Source organism: Sinocyclocheilus rhinocerous, unplaced genomic scaffold, assembly GCF_001515625.1.
Source record: "Sinocyclocheilus rhinocerous isolate Xijiao unplaced genomic scaffold, SAMN03320098_v1.1 scaffold1091, whole genome shotgun sequence".
Lineage (NCBI taxonomy): Eukaryota > Metazoa > Chordata > Actinopteri > Cypriniformes > Cyprinidae > Sinocyclocheilus > Sinocyclocheilus rhinocerous.
Window position 1 is genome coordinate 211,045 of NW_015667412.1, and position 24,286 is coordinate 235,330.

The following is a 24,286-nucleotide window of genomic DNA, read 5'->3' on the forward strand; positions in this document are numbered from 1 at the left end:
TCCTGCAGAGTTTAGCTCCAACCCTAATTAAACACACCTGAACCAGCTAATCAAGCTCTTACTAGGCATAGAAACTTCCAGTCAGGTGTGTTGAAGCAAGTTGGAGCTAAACTCTGCAGTACATCGGCCCTCCAGGACCGAGTTTGGACAGCCCTGATATAGGGCCATTAAAATGAAGATACCAAAAGAAAAGGCTGTTAAAAACCAGAATGTAAAATCGTATTCATATATCTTTAATACTTCTTGAGTTACAGGCACACAAACTTTGGAAAAATAATATTTTTGGCACTCAGATGGGTTTGTTCTATTCAATTGTTTTGACAAAGGGAAAGCAACTGTATGCAAAGTGACCAACATTTAGTTTTTGACCACTGAAAATGATTGAAACTTTGGTGAACAAAAAGTTATTTTTGGACTGTCATCACTGGCATATCAAGCAACAAAGATTGCTAAAGTCAACATATTTTACTAACAGACCTACCAATCTCAAAAATAAAATGATGATGCTGCAAAGTCATTTTCACCTACCTGTAATTTGGCTTCAAAGCTCAGATGAAAACTGTCATTTTGACCCCCTCTACAAAACACTGGATTACTCAATAAATATTCAGCCATGGCAATAAATATTTTGGCTTTCACAAAATCTAAACTTTGAGCCAGGGACGTTTCTGAAATTTGGTTGATTTGACATCAGTTTGTTCAGTCGATTGATTGCTAATGGTTGAGGCTTATCACTAGACCCAAGTCATTTTATGGCAGAAGACTGCATTTTATTTTGATTGCACTATAGTGAAGTTCTTTTTGTTTTCCAGTCTAGTAAAGAGATGCCAAACTGTATCAAAACCCTGAGGCACAGACAACCAGCTTACTCACTCTCCACAACTCAATAACACTCCTGAAGCGTCAGGGCTCGTAATTCTGGCATTGTGTTTTTATTCATAAGACTTTCAGTGCACCTAGAGTCAGTCAAACTGTCATGGTTCAGTTGTTTCTTTTGAGACGGAAGAGTTCAAATCTAGTTTTTCAGCCTGGAGGCTCTAAAGTGTGTGTGGTGCAGCCTCTGATCCAGAACTGGAAATTATTTCCTTTAATAATTTGCAACTGGCATATTAGAAACAATAACTGCTGCTCACAATGATGCATCTAAAGCGGTCTGGGCACAGATAGATGAGACGGCTCAAGGTAAGAAAAGACACAGAGTACTGATGCTGGATTCTTTTATTTTCTTTATGACTCAGTGTGCATTGTCAATGCTAATATGCACCAATTCTGATCTTGTTTCATGCATACAGACAGCAAAAACACTTATGACTGTGCGTTTTGGCATGCTCAAAATGTGCACATCTAAACATGATAAACAGTTCAGAGATGTTTCCAAATATTAGCTGTGTGCACGAGGCCTCGCGGTGCGAACGCAGCCGCTGACAGGCCATACATACCCCCCACAACACTTCTTTGTGTCCTTCCTTTGCTAACATCTCCCAACTATTTTTGTTCGCCTCTGGTGCCGCTTTCACACTCGCATTCGCCACCACCCTGCAGACGCGTCCTCATGTTTTGACAAGGGTGCATGAGGCTTGTTTCTAGGGGACGCTTTGATTAAAGAGGTAGACTCAAAGCTGTTGGCTTTGATTTAGCAAAAGACGAAATGCTGATTTACTCACCGCTGAGAGAAAGAGAGCGACTGACTCTCACAAAAGATCTATGTTAGCCAACCCTGCTGTGCTGAAAATCCTTTACCTAATTTGGTGTTCCCAGTCAAAAATTGCTTGTAAATCTCTCATGCTATATTATTTCCAAATCTTGGGTTCAATCTTTTTGTCAACCTTTTTTTTTTTTTTGTGATTGATCTGCGTAAGCCTCATTGAGTGAAAAAAGCATTATTTGTGGATAATTTTAGCATTGTTTATTAAAAAATTAACTAGCATTTTCAGGGAAAAAAAATCCTCTCCAGGTCAAAATGACCCGAACACAAGTTTTAAGAATATATTTACATTATTTAGTTTGTACTAGTTTATTATTTTACTATCAGTAATATACTATTACTGTTTTTTTATTAATATTTTGAACTAGTTTTTTCCCCATTTTTTAATTTTAGTTAATATTTTAGTAATTTTGTTGTGTTTTTGTCATTTTTATAGTTTTTGATTTTTTAAAAATATATAAGTATAGTTTGTATTAATCTTTTAATTTGCTTTAGTTATTTTAGAACTACTTTTTCATATTTTATTTTATTTTATTTTAATTCAGTTAAAGTTTATTTAATTTCAAGCAATGATTTTCATTGTTTTATGGTTTTAATTGACTAGATTTTTATTTTAATATGCATACAAAAAATAGCTCAATGCATAATGAATTAATGTGTCAAAATTTTGAGGGTTTTTGGATATTTCCCCTTGGTTTAAGATTATCTACTAAAGATTATAAATGTGAATGTGTCATTATATATTAATTCAGATGCTCCTAACACCCAATGTAAGTCTATTATGTGATATAATTGATTAGCTTGGTTATAAAGCACAGACAGATGGTGATGAAGCACAAATCCAGTCTGATTTAAGCATAATAATATTAATAATACTTATTATTACACTTTATATAGGTCTATTTTGATTTCAGATTTAGTGAAATAACAACACTGACAAACTTGAAAGCAAATGTTTGTGACTGTGCCATGATGGTGCAGCATTTCTCATTTTGTTTTATTGTAATCCACATTTAATTATAAAAGTATTTTGGAGTTAAGACGCTAGCTATGTGAAAATTAATGCATTTCCTACATCTGGCTGCATTTCAAATTCAGCAGCCCTGTAATACTGTATAAAGCTAGAGTTTTTGATTTTGCTTTTGATTTCTTTTCTGACAAAATAAAAGAACTAAAGGAAAACTAGCCTCCTTTCTAAAGGCGGTTTGGCTAATTTTCCTCTCTCGACAGGTTTATGGCGCATGAGTCAGCGGAGGTGATAAGAGTAGGCGATCTACCCTTGACAAGTGTTGACGAGTCAGTCGTTTTAGCAGAAAGAAAGAAAAAACATCAAGCACACTGCAAGCATTTGCATCCCATTAAACATTCAGAGGCTGCAGAAACAGTCACGGTTGTTTTTATTTTAATAACAGCAATTACAAGCTAAACTGAGCTCAGGTGAAGGTTACACTTTTTAAAAAAAGAGTTCACCAAAAACTGAAAATCCTGTCATTGTTTAGTCGCTTCAAACCTGTATGCAGGCTTGCAAAACTTTTTACGAATTTTCACTCAGCTTTTTGTCAGAACAAAACAGTCCAGAGGGGCTGTCAAGCTCCAAAAACACAAAATAAGCCATAAAATAACATAGTCCATATGACTCATGCACTATATTCCAAGGATATTATTCAATATAATTGTATCGTTTTCACAAATGTCATGACCAAATGCACCAGTTTGAAGAAGCATAATGGAGCGAACTTTCACTGAATACCAACTTAAATTTTACATTTATCTTTATGCATTTGGCAGACACGTTTGTGCATTTTGTGCATGCACTTTTGTGCATTTTATCGGATCATGCATTCCCAAGGATTCGAACCCATGGCCTTGGCATTGCTACCACCATGCTACCGTTTCAGAAGACTTGAAAACAGACTACTTTTATGACACTTTTAGGGGCCGTTCACATATCGCGTCTTATGCACGCTCAAGTTCGTTATTTCAAATGTAGACGCACGGCAGGTGCGCTCATAATGGAAGCGATGCGGTCGCGACGCGCACGCGTCAACTTTCAGAATGCCGCAAGCGCACCGCGGGTCATGTGACAAGAACCAACCAATCAGCTTCATCCTTTCCCGTAACAACATTGAAAGCTCAGCCAAGATGAAGGAACAGCTGTTCATAGCTGTACAGGGATAGCCATTTTTAAATAAGTTTAGTAGCAGAGCTACTTGCAAGTGATTTTTAGTGCTGCAAATCCATTTATCCTTTGCTGAAACTTCCGCGTCTTCATGGAGAGCGCAGGTCATGGTTGCTTCGCAACGGAAGACGCCTCCGGAGCGCAAGTGCCCAAACGCTTTGGAAAAAAAGCAGAAAGTGGCGCACCTAGCGTTTTCCACGCGTTTTTAGGCGTGACATGTGAACAGCCCCTTACAGTGTTTTTGTCCTTTCTTGACAATCATGCTATTTGTCTGTTCAAGTAAAAGAAGAGTACAAGAAGATGCGAAAGAGAACTCAATTCAGTATTTGCACACTATATGATAGTGATGAATTGTTTGATGAATTCTCTTTCACGTCTACTTGCGCTTGAATGGTTCAAAATTACATTAAAATGCACACAAAGGAAGCGAAATGCGCATGTCTTATTGAATCCACGGTTCTTGGAAATTTGGAACTGGTTCTTGATACCCAACCCTAGCTCTAAAATGCACCTTTTAGGGGTACATTTTTACCCCAATAACAGCTTTTGTACCTTTTTTTTAATCCTCTGAATGAAATTAGCCAATTATTGTAAGACAAGACCCACCTGTGATGTGATGACCTCTATAGATGCCATGAATCGATCAGCGATGATGGACACTCCCAGAAACATGTACATGAGAGAGACAAAATACAGGATGGCCCGGACGACCTGCTCTCCCAGACTGGGATTGATGGGCTTCCATACGGGCAGGATGATTCCAGGTTTGCATTCGACCATGTCAGAGCGCGGTTTGTTCGGTGGAGCGCCGTCATCCGTCAGGTTACTGTAGAGCTCTGATGGAGCTTCTGGAGCGACGGAGGGCTGGAGAGACGGTTCTTCCCGCTGGGATTCAGGAGAACAGGATGGAGGCAGAGAAAGGACGAGGATGAGCGACAAGAGGAGGACGGGAGAGGAAAACTGTGCCATGGCCTTGCTCCTCAAAGGGCTTCAAAGTTCAGAGGAGGAGAAGAAATAAAGGAGGTGATGCAAGACAGAGAGGAACCAGCCCACCAGGGGACCTGGGGAGAAAAGAGTGAAGAAAAGAGGAGAAACTATGAAAATGCATCTGTAAATGTCATCATCAGAAAATCAAATCTCACGCAGCGCTCACAATCCAACATAAATATCTCCAGGCTGCAGCTTTGTACAGCTCGCTTTTATAGCGGAGTAAATCAAGTAGGTGATTATAAAAAAATATGTGAGATGCAGAAACAGACCTTGTAGAATAAAAGACTGCGTAGGCAATGAAAAGGATTGCTTTCTTGAGGTGAAACATGGGTACAAGGACAACGACCTATTGCTGATGATGATGGACGTGATGTTTTTTTTGAAGAGTTTAGCAACAGGACATTGAGACTCCGAGTCAAATAACAATGAAATAAGCATAGAAATGCTGCCAGGATGGAGGTTTATGTCCTCTGCAGGTCTCAGAGAGGGACATCTGTGTATGCCAGGCTTTTATTAGCTCAAATACTCAAAAACCTTTCTGCACTTGCACACAGTCACGCAACTAGAGGAAACTTTAATGCTCAGATGTTGCTCTTTCAGAGAATTGGAGACTAGAAATGAGGTATTCAGTTACATTTAATTGCAAACATGAACTTTGATGATTTTTCTACGCAACGAGAGAGAGAGAGAAAAAAACAAATTAAATGAGATGACTGTTTTAAAATTAATGTGGAAAAGAAATAATTAATGACAAAATGGTTGAGTTTATACTGAAATCTCTGATAGGTATTCAGTTACATTTAATTGCAAACATGAACTTTGATGATTTTTCTACGCAACAAGAGAGAGAGAGAAAAAAAAACTAATTAAATGAGATGACTGTTTTAAAATTAATGTGGAAAAGAAATAATTAATGACAAAATGGTTGAGTTTATACTGAAATCTCTGATTTTGGTTGCAGACTTTTGTATCTTGGCAAACATGTGCAAAGTTTGAGACATTATTGAGATCTCACACATGAGATTTTTTTCTTTTTCCTAGAAGACAATATGTGAATATGTGAAGTTGTTCTCAATTTCATCTCACTGTTGTCTGGGGGGGGGGAAATTAGATATTTATGAGATCTCATTTGTACATTTTCCTTCACATGAGTGATTTCAGTATGAATAATTTCTGGTTTCCCCCCCCCCCTTTTTTTTGTCTAATTCTCCCATCTGTTTATAGTGTTATTTCAGTATTATTTTAGTATTTATTAATATTTAGAATATGTTTTTATTTTTCCTGTTGTTTTTAAGTTTTAATAATTTAGTTATGTGATTTTGAGATTTTTATCATATAAAATAATATAATAATGTTTTTTAAATGTTTAAATAGTTTTAATTTATTATTAGTCATTTTAGTACTTCAACTTATTTCAGTTAGTTGCCAAGGCAACATTTCTAATTTTAGTTTACAACATTTCTAGTTTTTTTACATTAAAGTTTTTCATCTAATATTCATGATTTATTTTATCAGCTCTATTTCAATTATCGAAAATTGCTTTTAATAATGACATTTTTGTAATCAATAAAACACTTCTAGTTTTTTTTTAACGTTTTTTTATATATATTTTATTTTATCTGCTTTATTTCAATTACCAAAAATATTTTTTTAATAGTTATAGCTTTAGTGAACAATAAAATATTGTTTAGTACTACTAAAAATTTTCAGGAGAAACATTTGAGAGTCCATTAAGTCTCCTGCGCTATGAGAGAGCAAACTTTGAGCAATCTGACAGCAGACCAGCTGTCAGATTGCTCAACCAGCTGGCTGACCAGCTGTCAGCTGTGCTGACCAGCTGGCCCCCATCTTCACACAGATCTTCAACAGATCACTAGAGCTGTGCGAAGTCCCTTCATGCTTCAAACGCTCCACCATCATCCCCGTCCCAAAGAAACCCAAAATTACGGGACTTAATGACTACAGACCTGTGGCTCTAACGTCTGTGGTCATGAAGTCTTTTGAAAAAACTGGTGTTGGCCCACCTGAAGGACATTACTGGACCCTTACTGGATCCTCTTCAGTTTGCCTACAGAGCAAACAGGGCTGTGGACGATGCAGTAAACATGGGACTGCATTATGTTCTGCAACATCTAGACAGACCAGCGACTTATGTGAGGATCCTGTTCGTGGACTTCAGCTCGGCCTTTAACACTATCATCCCAAACCTCCTCCTGCCCAAACTAACTCAGCTCTCCGTGCCCACCTCCGTCTGTCAGTGGATCAACAGCTTCCTGACAGACAGGCAGCAGCTAGTGAGGCTGGGAAAACTCACATCCAACACCCGCACCATCAGCACTGGAGCTCCTCAGGGCTGCGTCCTCTCCCCACTGCTATTCTCTCTGTACACCAACGACTGCACCTCTAAAGACCCCTCTGTCAAGCTCCTGAAGTTTGCAGACGACACCACACTCATCGGCCTCATTCAGGACGGTGACGAGTCTGCTTACAGACAGGAGATCGAGCAGCTGGCTGTCTGGTGCAGTCTCAACAACTTGGAGCTCAACACGCTCAAAACTGTGGAGATGATCATGGACTTCAGGAGAAACCCCCCTGCACTCCCCCCACTCACCATCATGGACAGCACTGTGACTGCAGTGGAGTCATTCAGGTTCCTGGGCACCACAATCTCTCAGGACCTGAAGTGGGACACTCACATTGACTCCATTGTGAAAAAGGCCCAGCAGAGGTTGTACTTCCTTCGCCAGCTGAGGAAGTTCAACCTGCCACAGGAGCTGCTGAAACAGTTCTACTCCGCCATCATTGAATCCATCCTCTGCACTTCAATAACTGTCTGGTTCAGCTCAGCTACCAAATCTGACCTCAGAAGACTACAGAGGGTAGTCCGGACTGCTGAGCGAATCATTGGTACAACCCTCCCTTCTCTCCAAGAACTGTACTCATCCAGAGTGAGCAAAAGGGCTGGCAAAATCACTCTGGACCCCTCACATCCAGCACACTCCCTCTTTGAACTGTTGCCATCTGGTCGACGCTACAGAGCACTGAGCACCAGAACGGCCAGACACAGGAACAGTTTCTTCCCTCAGGCAATCCATCTCATGAACACTTAACAATAACTGTGGAACACACACTATTTATTCACTCATACACTTATTTATCTAACACACATACTCAGACTACACCTCAAATTTGCACATAATATACAGTACCTGTACATACAAAACTGTCTATTGTAATATACCTGCACATACAATTGTCAATTTATATATTTTTATTCCTTATTTACTTGTTCTATTTTTTATTATCTGTGTTTTTTGTTCTGTCACTGTCATTCTGTTACACTGTGGAAGCTTCTGTCACGAAAACAAATTCCTCGTATGTGTAAACATACCTGGCAATAAAGCTCATTCTGATTCTGACTTTGGTATCTTGACACATCTGAGCATCATTTGAGATCTCTTACAAAACTCTAGAGGAGAGACTGTGAGATTATAGGGTTGTTTTTCCTCATTTCATTAGTGAATTTTCTTTCCAGCAGGCACACTCTCAATCTAATGCTGATCTATAGCACAACAGCGAGTGTAGGTGGGCGCCTGCTCGCTCTCTCTCTTTAAATATAATTTTACAGACACTTAGATGTTTCTAAATTCAGAGCACGCTATCCATACTCACTCACTCGTCCTTCTTTTTCCTCCAATTGTCTCATTCTAAATGGCCTTATTCCATCACAGAGCAGCTCTGTGTCTAAAACAAAGTTTGAACTGCTCTCTCTGCTTCACTCTGAATACTAAACAGACAGACAGAACGGCTTTGTGCTCGGGTTTCATGCAGTGATGGGTTGCACGGAGGTTAGTGGGTTACCCCATAATTTCCCCTCATTACCAGAGCATCTCTCTCCTGATGTAACGCCATTCGTATGACTGCAGGCTTGTCAATTGCGGAGAACGAATCCCCCCAATATAGCAGCCTGGCAAACACTGAGTCATATTATGAGCTAAAATAACCAGGATGCAGAAGCTGTGTTTGTTTCTGCTGTTCAGGGACGGAACCTGTGCTGAACTCATGTTTCTTTTAAAACGGCACATTAAAGGAAGTACAAAACAGATGCTTTGGAGATCACAGACGAGCTCGCTGCTTATGAGAATATAGAATGATAGACACTGAGAGAGAAACAGAAAAACTGAATGCAGTTGTATAGGTCTGTATAAAATGTATGTAGATGTTTTTACAATGAAGAGGGAAGAGTTTGGCATCAGTGTTGGGGTCCGACTCAGAGATATTCCCCCACACAACCAGGACGTTTCCATAGCGACCCCACAAAGGGTTGGTGGGGGTGATCCATTACAGAGAAATGGAGCAGAAAGACAGTCAGAAAGTCAGTAAAAAACAGTGAATAAAATATTGGATTTAAAGCAAATATTTGTGTTAAACCACCTCAAAATAAAGGTAAAGTGTATAATTTCTGCACCACTAGCACAATCACCAAATGTAACTGCAAAAATAATGACTAAAATAAATACAATGACAACATTCACTCATCCTCAGGCTATCCAAGATGTAGATGTGTTTGTTTCTTCATCAGATTTGCAGAAATTTAGCATCACATCACTTGCTCACCAATGGATGCTCTGCAGTGAATGGGTGCCGTCAGAATGAGAGTCCAAACAGCTGATAAAAACATCACAAAAATCCACACTCCAGTCCATCAGTTAACATCTTGAGAAGCAAAAATATGATTTAAGAAACAAATCCATCAAGACATTTTCAAACCATTGCTTCCGGCTAAAATACAAGTCCATAATCCATAATAACGCTTCCTCTAGTGAAAAAGTCATCTTGTCTGAATCAGGAGAGAAATGTGCACAGATCAAACAGCGTTTACAAGCCAAAACAAATCTCCAAAACAGTTCTAAACAAATATGTCGGTGGATTTTAATGTGAGAAACAACAGGAGACGGACTTTATCACTGGAGGAAGCATTTTTATGGATTACGGACTATATGTATTTTGGCCCAAAGTGATGGCTTAAAGTTAAAAACGTCTTGATGGATTTGTTTCTTAAAAACAAGCAGCTTTTGGCTTCTCAAGATGTTAACTGATGGACTGGAGTGGTGTGGATTGTGATGTTTTTATCAGCTGTTTGGACTCTCATTCTGACGGCACCCATTCACTGCAGAGGATCTGCAGGGGGGGGGGATTCATTGGGTGAATTAATCCTTAAAAACATGCTTCAATATATATATTTTTTTTATTTTAAAAAATGGGACTTGGACATGTTTTCATGAGATTCACCATAATGCACCCTCTCTCTTTCACTCTTCTGTCATACATACAAACATTCCCACGTGCGCAGTGATTCATCCATTTAGCTGTTTCAGCAAGTGCACTCACATGCCAAAGCCAGTGCACACTGACCACGGCACACATATTACACACACACACACACACACACACACACTGATGCAGCATTTCTTTTCAGGCTATTCTCAAACAGATTGAGAAGTTCACTCTTACATAAGCAAGTTACGTGCAACTATTCAAACTAGCACTGATAGAGCACTTAAGCCACGGCAAGGCTAAACACAATTCTTTATTTTACCAAAATACTTTTCAGAAACACTCAGCCATGGCTCATTCAGCCGCTGACAAATATCTGATAAATATGTGCCTGTTGTGCAGAATTGAGAAACTTGAAGCCTTTTCCTATTATGCGCCGAAACGCACTACCCAGAGTCATTACAGACTACACATACAGTCATTATAGACTCATCTGCTATTAAATCAAGCCTGAAAACATTTTTCTTTAGAAAAGCTTTTACTTAACTAGTTTCCATGGTTAGTCCATCCATTTCTGTTTTGTTCATTACTGGATCTTGTTTATGCACTGATGCATCTTCTTGTTAGTCTTCTGTGAATTTTTCACTCTATGAGGAGGCACACTTGTTATAATATATTGTTGTTAATTTTATTATTAAGAAAACAGAAAAACAATGCATTATGCACCACCAGGGTTATTATAGTAAACCCTGACCCTAAAATTAAAACCATTAAAAAAAATTGTTACCTATGATAAAATAAAATTTCCCATTTTAATTTAGTTTATCTTGTCTGTTGGTTGGTTTGGTTATGTTTATGTTATAAGTGGTTGAAATGTTGATAAAAAAGATGCAATAAAAAATTTAGTTTATCTTGGTGAACTAAAATAACTAAAACTGAAATAAAAAATAATAAAAACTTTATAAACATACAGTATTTCAATGATACTAAAACATCACTGTTACCCACACATTAAATGTTGCTGTATGTTATGTTAAGCAGACTGCATTTTCCATTCATAATTAGAGACACAAAGGAATATTCCAGGTTGAATAAAAAAGCTCTGTCTGCAGCATCTCGATTGCCACAGAAAAAAGAAAAGAAAATAGAAACACGTTCATGCATCACCACAGATTTATAATATGAAACTATTCTGAACTGTTATGAAAGTATAATTATAAAGTATAAGTATAAAGTAACACTTACACATTAAACATGTTGACATAATTTAACCAAGAAATTCCTTGAAGCATCCTGATGAGATGGAACTCATCCAGATGAAACCTCATTCCTCCCCTTAAACATCAGGGCCGCTGTCCAAATGAAAGCTACAGGCCCGGCGTGCATCATCGCTGAAGTGGGACTCATAACCTAATTTGACCTTTCGAGTACAAGAACACAATACTCTAACAACATCTTATCGTCGCTGAAGGAGTCTGTGATGAGGGATAGAAGGAACATGGTTTCTGTTTACTTCGGAGTCAAATTTATGTGCACAAAAGCTGTGAATAATGCCTGATTTTGGACTGTTTTACAGCTTTTTGTTGATGAAGGTAGCACAGAGACAACAGGAAATTATGGGAAGAAAGAAATTGGGACCTGATGCAAGCTAGATTTTATGTCTCTTTCGTAGAGCCTAGTGCATGTGCGTTAATTGCTCATCTCCAGCTGAATAGCATTTTTTCAATATGCACACAATATTTGTCAAATTTGTTCAGTGAAAAGAACAGAGGATTTTGTCTAAAAATGAAACATGCAGCAACCTCTTATTTTGGTGGTTTTGCACTAAAAGTAGTTCAAAAGAATACAAGCTTTTAAATAAAAAATGAGATGCATGGTTGGCACAGTCACTGAAAACTGGAGTAAATTAGATATTTTAACATTGTTCATTTATTCGATTTTCTTATTTATTCAAAACAGAAGCCCTGGAGCTCATACATATCCTTCTGTCCATACTGCAGGGTATGAAATAATTTTGCATGCTTAAAATCTGGGTGACTGGCCCTTGAGCCTGTGCACATTCAGACGTTACACAGTTATTTGTTTCACTGAACGGTTTGGCTATTCAATCATTTTATTTGGCAGCGACTACAGTGTTTACAAAACACTGAGAACATGCAGCTAATGTCTCAAGTGATCGTGTCCTGGCTTTATTTCAGGTCATTGAAATGAGAAGCGGTATCCTCTGATTCTTCTAAGGCTTTTGGGAAAACCCTGATGTTCCTTCATTAATTCTTACAAGCTGGATGCGTCCACACAGAGCATTACCTTGCCTGCTGTTTATTACAGCCAGCCTCACTTGATTATCAACATACACTCAAACTCTTATCAGTCTTATTTTTGTACATGGCCTTTGAAAATGTCATTTACAATGCAATTTGTGAACAGTCTCTCTCGGAGACTCACCTACACACACACACACACACACACACAGATGGTGATGTGATTGAGAAGGCCGTAGATTCCATCTCAGAGAGTGAACAGTTGCTTAATTTCTCCCACCCACCCATAAAGCTGGAACACTCTATTTGATTAGAGCAGTATCTGATGATGGCTTTACGGATATGATGCTGGAAAAATGTCTGATGCTTAAAGAGAATGTCTCATTAATGAAAAGTGTCTGATACTTGAAGAACCTCTGATGATAGAAGAGTGTGTGATGCTTGAAAAAAAACACATCTGAAGATGAAAGAGCATCTAATGCTTGAAGAATGTCTAATGCTGGAAGAATAACTGATGACAGAAAAACGACTAATTCTTGAAGAATCTTCTGATAATGCCAGAGCATCTGATGATGGAGGAACGTCTGATGATGGAAGAGAATCAGATTCTTGAAGAAACGTCTGATAACAGAAGAGTGTCTGATCATGGAAGAATGCTTGACAAGCTTCTGACGCATTAAAAGGGTCTGATGCTGGAAGAGCGTCAGATGCCTGAAAAAACATCTGATGACAGAAGAACATCTGATGCTTGAAGAATGTCTGATGACGGAAGAGCGTCAGATGCTTGAAAACGTCTGATGATGAAAGAGCATGAGATCCTTGAAGAAATGTCTGATAACAGAAGAGTCTGAAGACTGAAAAGAGTCTTATGCTGGAAGAGCGTCAGATGCTCGAAAACATCTGACGCATCTGACGAATCAGATTCTTCAAGAAGCGCCTGATAACAGAAGAATATCAGATGCTGGAAGAACGTCTGGAACGTCTGAAGTATCTGATAGTAGAAAAGCGGCTGATGTTTGAAGAACGTCTGATGACGGAAGAGTGCCTCATGACAGAAGAATGTCTGATGATGCAAGAACATCTGTTGCTGGAAGAGTTTCGGATGCTGTAAGAGCGTCTGATGCTGGAAGAACATCTGATTTTGGAAGAGCATCTGATTCTAGAAGAGTGCATCATGACAGAAGAATGTCTGATGATGCAAGAACATCTGTTGCTGGAAGAGTTTCGGATGCTGTAAGAGCGTCTGATGCTGGAAGAACATCTGATTTTGGAAGAGCATCTGATTCTAGGTGAAAAGAACAACAGAGGATTTTGTCTAAAAATGAAACATGCAGCAACCTCTTATTTTGGTGGTTTTGCACTAAAAGTAGTTCAAAAGAATACAAGCTTTTAAATAAAAAATGAGATGCATGGTTGGCACAGTCACTGAAAACTGGAGTAAATTAGATATTTTAACATTGTTCATTTATTCGATTTTCTTATTTATTCAAAACAGAAGCCCTGGAGCTCATACATATCCTTCTGTCCATACTGCAGGGTATGAAATAATTTTGCATGCTTAAAATCTGGGTGACTGGCCCTTGAGCCTGTGCACATTCAGACGTTACACAGTTATTTGTTTCACTGAACGGTTTGGCTATTCAATCATTTTATTTGGCAGCGACTACAGTGTTTACAAAACACTGAGAACATGCAGCTAATGTCTCAAGTGATCGTGTCCTGGCTTTATTTCAGGTCATTGAAATGAGAAGCGGTATCCTCTGATTCTTCTAAGGCTTTTGGGAAAACCCTGATGTTCCTTCATTAATTCTTACAAGCTGGATGCGTCCACACAGAGCATTACCTTGCCTGCTGTTTATTACAGCCAGCCTCACTTGATTATCAACATACACTCAAACTCTTATCAGTCTTATTTTTGTACATGGCCTTTGAAAATGTCATTTACAATGCAATTTGTGAACAGTCTCTCTCGGAGACTCACCTACACACACACACACACACACACACAGATGGTGATGTGATTGAGAAGGCCGTAGATTCCATCTCAGAGAGTGAACAGTTGCTTAATTTCTCCCACCCACCCATAAAGCTGGAACACTCTATTTGATTAGAGCAGTATCTGATGATGGCTTTACGGATATGATGCTGGAAAAATGTCTGATGCTTAAAGAGAATGTCTCATTAATGAAAAGTGTCTGATACTTGAAGAACCTCTGATGATAGAAGAGTGTGTGATGCTTGAAAAAAACACATCTGAAGATGAAAGAGCATCTAATGCTTGAAGAATGTCTAATGCTGGAAGAATAACTGATGACAGAAAAACGACTAATTCTTGAAGAATCTTCTGATAATGCCAGAGCATCTGATGATGGAGGAACGTCTGATGATGGAAGAGAATCAGATTCTTGAAGAAACGTCTGATAACAGAAGAGTGTCTGATCATGGAAGAATGCTTGACAAGCTTCTGACGCATTAAAAGGGTCTGATGCTGGAAGAGCGTCAGATGCCTGAAAAAACATCTGATGACAGAAGAACATCTGATGCTTGAAGAATGTCTGATGACGGAAGAGCGTCAGATGCTTGAAAACGTCTGATGATGAAAGAGCATGAGATCCTTGAAGAAATGTCTGATAACAGAAGAGTCTGAAGACTGAAAAGAGTCTTATGCTGGAAGAGCGTCAGATGCTCGAAAACATCTGACGATGGAAGAGCATCAGATTCTTCAAGAAGCGCCTGATAACAGAAGAATATCAGATGCTGGAAGAACGTCTGATTGTAGAAGAGTATCTGATAGTAGAAAAGCGGCTGATGTTTGAAGAACGTCTGATGACGGAAGAGTGCCCGATGATGCAAGAACATCTGATGCTGGAAGAGTTTCGGATGCTGTAAGAGAGTATGATGCTGGAAGAGTTTTGGATGCTGTAAGAGCGTCTGATTCTGGAAGAACATCTGATTTTGGAAGAGCATCTGATTCTAGAAGAGTGCATCATGACAGAAGAATGTTTGATGATGCAAGATCGTCTGATGCCGGAAGAGCATCTGATGCTGGAAGAACGTTTCATTGTAGAAGAGCATCTGATGGTAAAAGAGTGTCTGATGATTGACGAATATCTGATTCTGGGAGACCGTCTGATGCTGGAAGAACGTTTCATTGTAGAAGAGCATCTGATGGTAAAAGAGTGTCTGATGATTGATGAATATCTGATGATGCAAGAGCATCTAAAAGCGTATGATGACAGAGTGCAAGTGTCTCAGGCAACAATATTTTGACTAATTCCAGTTCCACTTTTGACATCAAGTAATTAAGCTGCTTTTCTTAAACTGCAGGATCAAAGTAACATTATGTAATGTTATAATGTTACATTATGTAACATTATGCTTTATGCTCAAATATTATTTCAACAGCTGAGACCTGAAAAATCAAACGAAAGCAGTGAGAAAAGTCAAGGGCTTCACATTAACATGCTGAGCTCTAATCACCAGGAAAATAGAATAACATTTGCATATGCTAAACACAGATTATTATTAGTAAAACAGAGAGAGGACGCTGTGAACGTACAACACTGTACAAGAACTTCAAACAGACAAGCTGGCCTAGAATTCACAGCGACATGTGCCCTTCTATCACAGCTACAAGTGTCAGAGTCCTATATTTAGGATACTTTATTAATGCTCATTAACAGGATTAATGCAAAGGTTGAAGTCATTACACTGTACGATTCAACAGTAAATCTTCACAGCCACCTCACAGATGAAACAGATGAGTAATTATTGTGTCATTAAACTGATTAAAGAGAACACAGGTCCTCAGTTACATCTCATATTAATAGAGCTTTTAATATTTGATGTTTAATGTGAATGAATGGGATTCTGTATGATGGTAAAAGAGTGTCTGATGATTGATGAATATCTGATGATGCAAGAGCATCTAAAAGCGTATGATGACAGAGTGCAAGTGTCTCAGGCAACAATATTTTGACTAATTCCAGTTCCACTTTTGACATCAAGTAATTAAGCTGCTTTTCTTAAACTGCAGGATCAAAGTAACATTATGTAATGTTATAATGTTACATTATGCTTTATGCTCAAATATTATTTCAACAGCTGAGACCTGAAAAATCAAACGAAAGCAGTGAGAAAAGTCAAGGGCTTCACATTAACATGCTGAGCTCTAATCACCAGGAAAATAGAATAACATTTGCATATGCTAAACACAGATTATTATTAGTAAAACAGAGAGAGGACGCTGTGAACGTACAACACTGTACAAGAACTTCAAACAGACAAGCTGGCCTAGAATTCACAGCGACATGTGCCCTTCTATCACAGCTACAAGTGTCAGAGTCCTATATTTAGGATACTTTATTAATGCTCATTAACAGGATTAATGCAAAGGTTGAAGTCATTACACTATACGATTCAACAGTAAATCTTCACAGCCACCTCACAGATGAAACAGATGAGTAATTATTGTGTCATTAAACTGATTAAAGAGAACACAGGTCCTCAGTTACATCTCATATTAATAGAGCTTTTAATATTTGATGTTTAATGTGAATGAATGGGATTCTGTATAAGGAAGCTGCCAGCAACATGAGAAAGAAAATGACAGATATATATTAGGGAGGAAAAAAATAGAAAAAAAAAGAAAGATGGAGAAGATAGATTAAATAAGAAAAGGATGATTCTTTTAAAATCTATGCATACAAAAACTTAAAAATGAAGATTATACTATAAAGTCTTGGCCGAAATGTAATATTTCCAACATATGTGTTATTTTGAAATATACATAATAAATTAAATCTTAAATAATTATTACAATTATGAATGAATAACAAAAATAATATGAAATATAAATTTAAAGTTGTTTTTTTAAATAAAAATTTGTATTTAATAAAATACAAATAAAAAAAACAGCTACTGTAATTGTATGAAATATTGCTATCCAATTTTTTTTTTGGGGGGGGGGATTCACAAATTGTCCTATTTTAAGATTTTATTTTGAACTAGATGTTTGACACCTACTTAAAAAGCATTTGTGCGTTTTAAACTGTTATAGATTACCCATAACCCTAGATATGGAATATAAGTCAGATTTTGCTTTTATGAATCTTTTTCTATGTGGCGTCGTTTCTGATATTCTTCTGGTGGCATTTTCAAGTTTCATCCTCACCATCATAGCAGATCCTGAAACACAAACACACACACACATTTCTCTAGCTGTGACCACACAGAAATCTGTGTGAACGCAATTTATCATTTTATATACAATAACACCTGCATTGTGATGCGTATGCAGCTAAACGTGTCTCCGTGTGGACGGGGCCTTAGATTTAGAGTTAATGTCACTGCTAGTCTAACAAACTCACAGGATTCATTTAACTCCTGGGAAAAACTCAATTCTGCACTCGACACAATCTGATGCCAGACACACTGCGAGGCAGAGGTGAGAATTGAATTGTTCTGCATCATCTTGATTTACTGTGTTTAAAACGAGCTCCAGACCCGACATGTGGCCGTTCGAGCAGATGGTAGCGTGGTGTTCGACTTCACTCGCAGGCCCTCTGAACGACGCTTCATGAATTTTGCAAATGCTGATTTAGTCGTTTTATGCTCTACAGTGAACCTGCAATCATAAAATCTGCTTAATAGACCTTGACAGCTTAACTGAGATGAGTAGATGTTGAGGAAAGACTTCCGTTCTGCAGCTATCATCATTTGAACAGACTTTCTTATATTCAGAACATCAGAAATTGTTTAGTTCAAAAAGTCAAAGTATACCAATGACTTCCCAGGTAACAAAAATATGCTAACGTTACGGAAACATTACTTCTGAATGCTCTCTGAACATTCAAAATGTCCAGTATTTTTTTTTTCTTTTTTAGTTATGCGAACATTTAGGGAACATTCCATTTCATGATTTCGCAAACATTATGGGAATGTTACTTTTAAATGTTCTCTGAACATTCAAAACATCAAGTTTTTAAATGTTTTAATTTCTTGGTTGCGTGAACGTTAAGAGAACACGCAAACATTAGGGTAGTGTTACTTTTAAACAAGTAGTAACAATTTATAAAAAAAAGTTTGATGAACATCCAACTAAAATGTTTCAGAAATAAAACATTCCACGAACGTTGATGTATAAATAACGTTTTTGTGCTAACATTTCGAGAACATTATTAAGGATCAGATAACTCCCCATGCAGCTAACTAAAATATGTCCAAAAAAAAAAAAGCGTTATTTCTGAATGTTCAAAACGTCAGATTTTTTCTTGGTTATATGAACATTAAGGGAACATACAAACGTTATGGGAATGTTATTTTTAAATGTTCTCTGAATATTTTGAAACAAGTAGCAACATTTAAAAAATGTTAGATAACTGAGAAAGGAGAATATATCGAAAAGCTTACACACTTGACCTTTATCTGTGAAATAGTAAAGCAATGTACTGAATTACACTACAAAATGCATTAACATGATTATTTTAATATGAGCACAACATGTCCATTGAAATGTACAAAACTTCAAAATTTCTGTTAGACTGATGGGTTTAATTTGTAATGCTTTGAATGTCATTACCACCTACATCTGCAGCCAAGCACAGTCAAGCTGGCCAAAGCTCACAAATGTGCAATACCACCCACCAGCTTCACTCTGAACCTCAGATCAAAAACACACACACACACACACACACACTGTAGGCTGAGGGGGGAAAAAGAAAGACCTGAAAAATCTCACATTGAGGGCGCTCAATATGTCTCATTTACACCTGAAAAGGAACAAACAGTTCTAAGCTACTGATATCTTGAGGAGCTCCTGGAGTTTAATGGTGTTTCATTATCACCTGAGACCAAACATTTACGTTTTTCCCTGAAACGGCACCAGGAATCATCTTATATTGTGTAAACATGCATGAAGTCACATTATATGTACTGTAAAAAGTCTGGATTATTGCATACTGTACAGCACTATGCTGCATCCCAGCTGACAAAATATATCCTAAGAACTTTTGCTAATGTACCTATTAAGTTATGAAATGTTATTTCTGATGTTCTGAACATTCAAAACATCCAGTTTTTTTAAATGTTCTAAAAATTCTAAAAAAAAAATTTTCTTGGTTATACAAACATTCCATTTTATTATTTTTCAAATATTACGCGAACGTTACTGTTGAATGTTCTCTGAACATTCTAAAACAAGTAGTAATTTAAAAAAAAAATGTTACACAAACGTCCAACTGAAATATTTGAGAAAAAAAAACATTTCATGAATGATGTATAAATGACGTTTTGTGCTAACGTTGAGAACATTATTAAAGACCAGATACATTTGTATTAACGTTTTAATGTTACTGAAAGAACCTTACCAAAACGTTAGCCAAAGTTCTGAGAACGTTCCTTATTAGCTTTGATACTATTTGTAAAAATATTATTTGACAGTGTGCATGGTAAACATTTCAAACAGTAGCATGCATATGCAATATTATAATCTTGACTTTATGTGCAAGTTTAACTCCGCTAAAAGCAATAAGTTGGAAAATAATAGGGTTATTTATTTTCAGTGTAATTCAATTATGTTTAACAATGTTGTGCCTTGTACCTTTTGACAGACCAATTAAATCATGAATGAGATTAAAAATTGCAGTTGATTGTAAAGAAAGGTCAAGTACAATACACTGCATTGTGGGATACAGTATTTCATGCCTTGTGCTCTGGTTGTATTGAGGTATCCGAAAATGTGCATAATGCATAATATGCACAGTATAGTAGGACTATATGCTATTCTAAATATAGCCAAAGTGCTGTTGGACAAGAAAAATTAAGAAAAATGACTGCACATCAACCAAAAAATATTATCACATCTGACTGTAATGAACTGATTTGAATCAGGAAATTACTGATGGTTCTTTACAGCCAGCTCTAGTCAAGCTTTGGCAATGATGATAAACAGAATCAAATTACAACGCTGTGTGTGGATCAGGCCTGCAATGTTTGGCTGGCTGGCTCACTTACATCATGCATCAATTTCACAATAATGGACAATGACGAAAACAGGTCAACAGGGCACATTAGATCATGAAATGCCATAATCAGATGAAATTACGCTGGAGGAGCATGCATGAAAAGCTGTAACCAGGGGCTTTCAGGATATCAGTGCTGAAGATATCAGGGGTTCATTAATGAATCGCTGTGGAAGGGATACTGTGATAAATGAAATGACACAATTATGACAAGATTAGAATTCTTATCTGAAATTAACCAATAGAGTGTAAAAGTGGGTGCCTCGGCTCCAAAAAGTGTTCTCCCTTTCATTTTCTCCATAGGCTTTTCAACAAAATTTGCCAATAAATTGTCAATGAATTAAACAAACCACAAAAATTTTAGTACTGTAGTAAAAAATTACAAAGTGTTTTCTTGAGGGAATTAGATACAATTCTATTTACAACTATAAAATACCACATATTTGACATTCATTTCAAAATATGTACACTTATATCAGTTTGACTTGACTCACAATGCATCACGGGAGTCACTGTTGAGCAGATGTTGCATTAGGATTGTGGGTAATGTAGTAAGTTGCATGCAAATCATATTGATTTGTGACTTGAGCAGCATATTTCATCAAATCACAGTCCCAGAGCTCATCGTAAATCTGTTTTGAAGGGTTCATGCATCACTGCTTGAATCTATTTCTCTGTGGAGAAAATTATTGAGATTTTTACTTCCAGAATCCGACAGTTTTGCTCTGGGCCTGAAGGAGCCCCTAAACAAGACAAATCAGAGAAGTTTTCTTAGAGAGAGAATGGTTGGATATTCAGTCTGTTTGTAACACAAGTGTCTTATTTTAATGTGTGAATCCTGTAATGCAGGTGAAGCGAGGTGAAGTTTCTCCAGCTGTATGTAGAAGCTCAGCAGCATCAGCGAGATTGTGATTTGTGTTGGAGCGACAATCACAGTCAGTACAGCTCTTCTCTTCCTCTCCAGGTCTCTCTGCTCTCGTCTGTTCTCTACCGTCTCTCCCTCTTCTCGCTCTCTGTTCATTTCCTTTCCCCCCGCCCACTCCTCCTCCGTCTCGTCCATCCACCCACTCATTCATTCTCTACCCCTCAGCTCTTTCTCGTCTCTTTCTCTCCCGTTTCTGTTTGGCATTCGCCATGAATACATGTGCTGTGTGTATATACATGGGGAGAAGAGAGGAGATGAGATGAAATGAGACAAGAGAGAGGAGATGAAACAGGATGAGATAAGAAGAGAAGAGAGAGAAGTATGACATGATAAGAGGGAATGAAACGAAACAAGACAAGATGAGAGGAGACCAAATGAGAGGAGAGAATAAGAGATGAAGCACTGAAATGAGACTTGATGAGATAATAGGACAGGAGAAGAGACGAGATGAAAGAGATGAAATGAGACAGGATGAGATGAGAGCTCCTTTAAAGTCAAGCAAACAGGTAAGTGACTGATTCACCTCCAGCTGTCTCCCGTCTGTTAGTCACTGTCAGTAGTCTGTTAGCTGAGTGAAAGAGTCTGTTAGTGGACAAACACACACTGACACAAATGCATCAACAGCCTAATGACTTAAAGGGTGTCCATTCATCAATGTTCAGGTGGGCAGCCCAGAGATGCTGTTAATGAGGCGGCCTTGTAATCTCCCAGCATGCTGTGCAGCGGTACAAGCCCTCTGCCTCGCGGCAGACTGTGGGCCGCTACAGAGGTGACACACACACACACAAACACGCCTGAAGCAAACCATCAAATAATGAGCTTGACACCATCTAGAAATAACATCAGACTGGACTGTGTGGAGATCAGTCTGAACTACGGTTAACTAGCAGTTAAAGTCAAACTCATTCCAACACCTTTCCACGCGCTTTTCAGATTATTCTGCAAATGCATTTGGGTTATTTCACATGTGCATAAGAACAAACAAGTTTGGTCATATAATTGCAAGAAGGAAAAATCACAAAATGAGATCTCACTTGTTTCACCTAGACAGAAATGCAATTAAATGCAGATGAAATAGAGTCTGTTGCTGAAGTCTCCTACTTTTCACAACTTTCTCCTGAACAAAAGTCAACAGTAATCTCAAAAGTGTTGCTGCTAGAGTTTCAGGAGAGATCTCAAACGTTGCTCCCAAAGTCTGCAATCAAAAGTTTAAGATCTTAATATGATCTCAAACATTTCTCATCAAATTCTCTCAATATCAAATGATTTGAGCTGCAGTCCACATTCATTTTAGCTCTATACTATATGACAATGTACTATGACAGCTGTCATAGTTAAATATTAACTTTGGCTCAAATGTTTCTCTTGGTGAAAATCTAAATGAAAATCCTGTCATGACTTACTCTCACTCGTGCTTTTCCAAACCAATGTCTTTTTACTTCCAAAAACACACACAAAAATGGCTGTAGACAGTATTCTTTGACATGCAATTATAATAAATCAAGTTGCAAAAGCACCAGTATAATTAAAGTCTACACTCCTGCCATGTTCACGAAAAAGTAGCAATGTCTGAATGAATCTTTGATTTTGAATCTTTTAAATGATTCAGTAGATCCAGTTCACAAATGATTCGTTCATGAAAAAAAAAGACTCAATGAACCAGTGATTAGCCATTATCATGAATAATGACTTACATTTTGGTATCTGAATCTGTCATATGACTTTAAGAGATTATAATAATATAATATACACTAGTATACAGACTACTTTTATGATACGTTTATGGAGATTTTGTGTTCTTTTGGAAGCTTGAAAGCTCCGGTCCTGATTTATTGTAACTCAACCAGAACAAAAAAATCCTCGAAATTGGTGTTTTTATGTTCTGTTGAAGAAAAAGAATTTTTTTAATAAAATGAGGGTGAGTAAATGACAGACATTTTAATTTTTTATTGGATGAACTACCCTGAAAATCCCATTAAGACTCCTAAGATATGAAAGATCAAGCTCTTAGTAATAAAAAAAATCCTCTGGGCAGGTTAGACACCTTTAAAATTGATTAAAGAAACATCATTGCTTTCTAGTGCATAAGAAGGAGAGGGAGAGATGTACGAATTATAGCTGGAATAAGTACTTGGGCCACTTGCAGTCAAGTTATTTTGTAAGGAGAGAGACAAAGATGCATGTGTGAGACAGAGGCGAGAGGAAGTGAGATATTGTTCTCATCTGTCTGTCAGTCACAGCTCCAGCTATTTCTGTGACTGTAAATTGGCCAATTTGATTTCTGAGTGTTAATTCCGAGCCGATATTTCTCCACTTCTGAGTGTTTTGATTCAAGAGCCTCATTTGAAGCCCAATCGCCCCGTCTGCGATCGGTGAACTAAAGCCTCGATGAGGAAGATCGCATCCAGCTTCCATTAACAGACAAAGAAAAATAACGTGGCCCCTCTACTCTTAGTCGGGGATCAGGAGAGATCAATATATCCCTCTCTGCTCAGGTAATGAGTATTGACCTATCAAGCTCCGCATCTCCAGCAAACAGAATGCCGACCCACGAGTCCACACTGTAAAAAATGACCGTGAATTTAATGGTAAAAGACTGTAAAAATGCTACAGTAAAAACCTGTTAAATGGTTAACGGTAAATTCCCCTACTATATATGGTGAAAAACTGTATTGGACATTACATGTAATTTTACAGTAGTATATCATTTTTGGAAGTGAAAAAGACACTGTATAATTTACAGTGAATTGACATTCCCAGAATTCCCTGTTACATTTGAAATTTGATGTTTTTTGTTGAAATAAGTATGTTTCTTCTTAGTTTTTTCTTATCAGTTTTGTATATTAGGGTTGTGTGTTACACCTAATGTTGTTAAATGAATGTTTATTGCATTATTTCAGTTTCATGTGTGTTACCATGATGGTGTTT

The 24,286-nt window shown here is 37.6% G+C and overlaps 1 pseudogene; it reads right to left on the reverse strand.

Annotated features, from left to right (window-relative positions):
- Positions 1-24,286, reverse strand: part of LOC107733920 (sodium/calcium exchanger 2-like) — a 100,546-nt pseudogene that overhangs the window by 17,349 nt on the left and 58,911 nt on the right.